Source organism: Chrysemys picta, chromosome 16, assembly GCF_011386835.1.
Source record: "Chrysemys picta bellii isolate R12L10 chromosome 16, ASM1138683v2, whole genome shotgun sequence".
Lineage (NCBI taxonomy): Eukaryota > Metazoa > Chordata > Testudines > Emydidae > Chrysemys > Chrysemys picta.
Window position 1 is genome coordinate 8,265,917 of NC_088806.1, and position 6,087 is coordinate 8,272,003.

A 6,087-nucleotide genomic window follows, 5' to 3' on the forward strand; every position below is an offset into this window, starting at 1 on the left:
ATGATTCCTAGCATCCTGTTTGCTTTTTTGACTGCCGCTGCACACTGCCTGGTCATCTTTTGAGAACTATCCATGATGACTCCAAGATCTCTTTCCAGATTAGTTGTAGCTAAATTAGCCCCCATCATATTGTATGTATAGTTGGGGTTATTTTTTCCAATGTGCATTACTTGACATTTATCCACATTAAATTTCATTTGCCATTTTGTTGACCAATCACTTAGGTTTGTGAGATCTCTTTGAAGTTCTTTACAGTCTGCATTGGTCTTAACTATCTTGAGCAGTTTAGTATTGTCCGCAAACTTTGCCACCTCACTTTTTACCCCTTTCTCCAGATCATTTATGAATAAGTTGAATAGGTTTGGTCCTAGGTCTGACCCTTGGGGAACACCACTAGTTACCTCTCTCCATTCTGAACATACCAATTGGCCAACCTGGAGAAAGTGGTGGCAGCCCTTTGATAGGTCAGCTGGTAGAGCAAAGGACTGGAGCCAGCACTCAGGAAGTCATCCTTACATCGCCCTTCTGAATCCAGCTTGAAGGAGAGCTTCTTTTCCTTCCCCTTGCTGAGAAATATGAAGAGAAGAAAGAAAGGTCAGGTGGGCCAACTCGGTGCACAAGTCCACACTGTCTTTTCTTGCTTGGGAGCCTGAAATGAGAGACTCGTGGTGGGTAAAGGCACCGCTGTGCTTACAGAAAACAGGCCACTGCTGCACACAAAGGGACCAAAGAGCATTCCAAAGCCTGGGATTGAATCAGGGACCTATAGATCTTCAGTATAATCCTCTCCTGACTGAGCTACTTCAGCACCTGAATGGAACTTTTTCGGCTTGCTGCTTCTCTGTCTGGGATGTTTTTGTCAGCCATGGCACACAAAAAGGGCATCATTGCGAACACCCAGGAAGGCAAGATGAATTTTTGCCTGCCTTGCTCAGCTTGACTTGCTTGCTCACCCCATTCCTGCCTTAGATCCTGGGTTAACTGGTGGCTGAAGGTGGTCCATTGTCTCAAGCGGTGCCAGAGCTTGACAAAATGCCCCTGGGCAGCGTTTGCTCTGCACATGCCGGCCTTGCACATTTGCAAATACTTTAAAACTCCTGTCAGTAAGTTCTGGGGACAGTGGCTCACCTTTAGAGGAAGCTCCCTAAAATTGGCCTGTCTCACCTAGTGGTAGATTGACCTCTGTTCAGACTGAGCCGAAGTGCGGGGGTTGCTCACTGCTGTGGCCGCTGCTGGTGTGAGGGCGGCCACTGTGGCGGATGAAGCCATCCTGCAAGCACCTTCAACCTAGCCACCCACTGATAATCCTGTGGGATGTAAGGTGGGAGTAGAAGAACACTCGGGGGAGTGGCTTCCTAATCTCCTCCCCCTTCTGACATCATCAGCCATCTCATACCCGGTGCTGCACGCAGTGAGGAAACAATAAAATACAGCCTTATCCGAAGAGTCAGGTGCGTTCTTTGTGGTTGCCCTGCCATTCCTCTCGGGCCTGACCTGACCTTCATCTCAGCCACCCCTGAAAATTGAAAAACAAAAAAGTAGAGCCCTAAAAGGCTTCAAAGCCCACCAGGCCCAACCCCCCTTCTAATACGGCAGGAAAGCCACACTTCTCCTGACTAGGTAGGGACATCCTATTGCCCCACAAGAAGTGGAAGGCCATCTTGTTCGGTCTCAGCAGCACTCATGGATCAGGGGGAAATACATGGCTGAAGAAATTCCCCACAGACAAAAGATAAGTCTTGAGCATCACAACTTTGTAGGCTAATGACAAGGTCCACTTACGCCACCGGCCGAGCCATTCCTCACAGGCCAGCAACTGCTTCTCCCACTTTGTGTTTCCCACCTCGTCCCCAACTGACTGCTAGAAGGCCCAGCTCATCAACCTGCCCATTCTTGCAGCCCTCCTCTTCTGCCCTGACTGATAGGGAGGAATATTAAGCCTCCTTCCCTTAGGCCTGCTCTTCAGCGTTCCTGGGGAACACCAACACCACCCAAGTGACTTTCAGCCTGTAGGGCAACCAATAGGGCTGTGACCTAGGCCAGGCTGCAGCCCAGCTTCAGGACTCAGAGGAAATGGAGCTCGCATCCCTACCTACAGGACTCCATGCACGGCCATCCTTCTGGATCAAACGTCCTCTCTTGCGCTCAAGTCACAACAGCTAGCGGGCAAAATACAGGCTACCATGTCATTTGAGAGAGGAAGATGAAGGTTTGGAAATCCCAGGATGGTTAGCTGGCAACCAAAGGTTCCCATGGTCCCACTGAGACTTGAACTTCAATTGCACAATTCAAAGCAGTGTGTGTCGGCCCTTACACCATGGGACCAGCGGGGAAAGCTGTTGATTTCTGGCATGGAGGACTCTGTGGGGACACTTTTTTCTGGCACGGAGGACCTGGCCAGCCCTGCATTTGCTCAAGAAGTCAGCACACAGCGCTTTGCTGCAGGCCCAGAGGCCTTTCCTCCTCCAGACTGCGAGGCCAGTGGACAGGTGAGGAAGTAGCACCTTCAGTCGCCAGCAGTAAAGGACCCTTCCTACGAAAGGCCAAGTCCTGAAACAGAAAATCTGGAGTCAAGGAGAGTCCTTCTGAAATATCACAAGGGGAAAGTGTCTCTCTGCCCAACCAGGGACTTGAATCCTGGGCTCTCAGATTAAAAGTCTGCTGCTTTACCAACTGATATAGACAGACTCCCATCCAAAAGAGGCAAATTAAGTGCAGAAGAGAAACTAGTCAAGAAAAAGAGGGCTGGAAACAATACAGAAAACCTGCTTCTCTCACTCGCCTAGCAGTCCTAGCCCCAGCCTGCTCCTCCATCCGGCACCCTGAGGCCTTATTCTTTTTTTAGTTAAATATCAAATCAAGGAGAAAACACAGTTATACAAAGCAAAATGAAATCACAATCAGAAATGTCATTGGAAATACAAAAATAAAAAGGGAAAATGCAATACCCATCACTTTATTGAATCTGGGCCATTCCTGTATTGAGAGCACTCGCGAAGGTCCCTGTGTGCTTACGAGAAGCCCAGAGGAACTCATACCACAGCTTGAACATGAAAGTCAACTGCTCCCAAGTGCTGCAGTAAAACTCTTTCCCTGCTGTAATGTTGCACTCCATATGATTTTATGAAAATATGCTAATAAATGAATACAATGTAACTGGAATATGCTTCATGCAAAAGGTCTTTTGTAAGGTATCATTACAAATCTTATAATCTACTGTGTGTGTTCATCCTATTTGTATGAACCTATCATTCTTGTATCTGAAACTAGAAATATAACTCTGAGGTCCTGTTGTAATTATGCAAAGTGTGGGCCATTAATAGTGGTTTGGAATCTTGATGGCTCCCATTAAGCAGGACAATTGACTGTAGATGGGTTGGTCCTGCACCATCTGTGAGTCAGGCCAGGAAGAATGAAACCTTGGGGTCTCACAGGACATGTGACCATGTCACCTGTTACAGGAATCCATCTTAAACCTGGTACAGGAGAGAGACAAAAGATTCCTGCCTTGTACCATAGCTATATTAGGGGGTGGAACAGAAGAAAGGTGGCTGCAGTCATGAGAAATCCCCTAGCTAGCACCTGAGCTGTAACAAGGACTATACCGGGTGAAAAGATTGGGCCCAGACTAGAAATAAGTCTAGTCTGCAAAATAAGCTTATTGGAAGATCTCTGAGGGTGAGATTTTATCTGTATTGAGTTTCATACTGTATTAGGCTTAGACTTTCATGTTTTTGTTTTATTTTGCTCTATGGAGAATACAAACTCCATAGAGAAGGAAAAGATAATGCCTTAGAAATGTATGTGTGTGTGTGTTAGATGGTGGGAGGGTGTCTAGAAACCACTCTTCTATAGTTTCTTTTCTCTGATTTCCTTTAGAAAATTTGAAGAAGGGAGCAAAATCCATTGCCTTCTCTGAGGCTCTGAGGCTGCCAATTGTGCTAAGGCGGCCTTGGAAAAACTTTAGGCTCAGTGTATATAGGACCCTCCTACAGCAGTGACTGGGCAGGGAAGGAGCCAGGGGTGTGCTGGAAGAAGCAGGGAAATCTGATGCCCAAGGACCTGTCCTGGCAGCCTTTTCAGCAACAAACAAATCAATTCACCCTGCCAGTGAACAATCTACTGGAACTAATAGCAGCACAGGGGGGATGTTTCCAACCTATGCACCCATTTTAGAACTTACACTTCTTTTCCTAGTATGGCACTTTTCATGTGAACTACAGAAAACAAGTTGCGGAAACTACACAGGTAATAGAAATTACTGCTTTTGGTAAGTATTGAACTCATAATCCCAGAAGTATATCTCTTTGCAGTAACCAGTTGCACCACTGCAAGTGCTTTATGCACAAGCTTGGAAAGTAGGGAGTTATCAGTCTCTGTGGTTCACCCATTTGCCTGATAATTGAAAGGCTGATGCATCAAACCTAACTCAAGATGTGGCTTTTCAGCGATGAGACTCCAGTACATTTTAAAAGGAGGAAAATCTTCTCCATTCTGGTTTAGCCTCATTTGACTCCTTCTGCCCATCTTCTCTCTCCCCCTGCCCAGTCTGTTTCCTTCCCCATTGGGGCCATGCAGAGAGGAGCCCCCGTCAGTCTCTGTCACAGAGAGTCCGAATCCCATAAAGGGAGGGAGAGGTCACTCTAAAACATTGATAATGGGTAGGGGAGTGGTGTGCGTCATTGGGGGAGAGAGGATGGAGAACTAACAGTGAGGCCCAGAGAGATTCACCCAGATTGGGGAGATCCCCTGCTGCCCACCATCAGCCAGCTGTGGGAAGAACAATTTGGGATTGCTTGGGGAAGCCAACTTTAAAAATACAAGTGTAACATGCTAATTACATTTTAATAAGACCAAAACCCCCTCAAACCCAGTGTCACAATCACTGGAATGATTTTGTCTTGATATTTTACCAGCCACAGACACAAAGCGAATCAAATTACAGTTTCCATTTGGAGTCAGGGCACACACAAGAATCCGGAAGCTTTTAATTCCTTAGGTTCTGCCCCCATTTCATTTCTATCCTGTTCCAAGATTTATTGTTGTGTAAAGCAATGTTAGGCCCTTGGGAGTGTCCCCCCTGGTCCCGCCTGCCACCCCTGGGCACCTCAGCCCACACCCGTGCAGGGTTTGAAGCTTGCATCACTTAAATTGCAGGACACTGAGGGATTTCAGCTCCTCTTTGTCCAGAGGGAAACTTCATCCCACTCCCAACCAGGCTTTTGTCCATGGGATGACTGTAGGGGAGCTGGGTCCTTCGGTGCCTTTTCTCTCTCTGTGACAGGCCAGGGTGCAATAACTGGGGCATCTGAGCACCCAGAACCTTCTGTGGGGCTGCCATTCCCCTTCCCCTTCTATGCTCTCATCTGTCATTGACTCCAGCCTTTTTTCTATCCATCGTCAGCACCATCCCAAGCAAGCTGCACTCGCCTCAAAGAGACAGTGTCCCCTGTGGGTGAAAATCACTGACGTCTCTCCTCTCTGAGCACTGACTGCCCCTCTGTTTCCTTGCCTCTCAGTCAGTGCATATGGGATCTTTCCTTCCAGTGCTGGTGGATTCACCCGTCTCATCCACCATTGTCCCAAGCAGCACAGCAGGTGGGAATTTTAAATGTACCAAGATGACTTAGGAGCAGAAACCCCCACAGACTTTCCATGCAATTTTCACTTGTCCCTCACTGAGCTGGATTGAAATTTGTGCAGGGAGACTGCTGGGCCATATCCCCTCTGGGCATGAGCAAAGCAGCAGGGTGAAAAAAAGCAACTGGAGATGCTGGGGATTGAACCCAGGGCCTCATACATGCAAAGCATGTGCTCTACCACTGAGCTACATCCCCAGATGCAGTATATGCTATGGGTTACACTCAGAGCCCTCCTGTTTCCAGAGAATCCAGACGCAGAATGGGGGACACATTCCCTGCTCTCAGGGCCAAACCTGCTGTCCTGGAGGTTGGTGGTTCTTTGGGGTCACTTTGCAGCAGGGCCAGATTCAATGTGTGGGGCAGAGAGAGTGCATGCCCTGGACTCAGGGTGCAGAGATAGAAGAATCAGGCCTCTCCCCTGCATTGGGTGGGGGGTGCTGCAATC

At 47.9% G+C, this 6,087-nt stretch overlaps 1 non-coding gene across 1 annotated transcript; it reads right to left on the reverse strand.

The window, feature by feature from the left end:
- Positions 1-5,765: 5,765 nt before the first annotated feature.
- On the reverse strand, positions 5,766-5,837 carry TRNAA-UGC (transfer RNA alanine (anticodon UGC)). Its single transcript has one exon. It is a non-coding gene; the product is annotated as a tRNA-Ala (tRNA).
- Positions 5,838-6,087: the final 250 nt, after the last annotated feature.